This window comes from Geospiza fortis, unplaced genomic scaffold (assembly GCF_000277835.1).
Source record: "Geospiza fortis unplaced genomic scaffold, GeoFor_1.0 scaffold408, whole genome shotgun sequence".
In the NCBI taxonomy this organism is placed as follows: Eukaryota; Metazoa; Chordata; class Aves; order Passeriformes; family Thraupidae; genus Geospiza; species Geospiza fortis.
The window spans coordinates 5467927-5468233 of record NW_005054330.1 but is presented as its reverse complement, the minus strand read 5'-3'; positions in this window follow the sequence as shown (position 1 = coordinate 5468233).

The window sequence follows — 307 nt, the reverse complement described above, 5'->3', positions numbered from 1 at the left end:
GGGCACCGGGCACGGCTGCCCCGCCACCCTGCCCCGTTCTCCATCGCCTTCGTCCTCTCCACCTCGATATTCCCGTCTTCGCTTTTCTTTTTTTTCTCCCTTGGTTGATTTTCCTTTTTTTCCTTTTTGTTTTCTCCCATTTTTCTTTATTTTTCCTTTTTTCCTGGTTTTCAGTATTTCTATGTTTTCCCCTGTTTTCCTCTTTTATTTCTTTTTTTTGTTGTTGTTGTTATTTTTCTCCTTTTCCCATGATTTCTCTCATAATTTTCCTGCGTTTTTCCTCATTTTTTTTTCTGTTTCTCTCCTT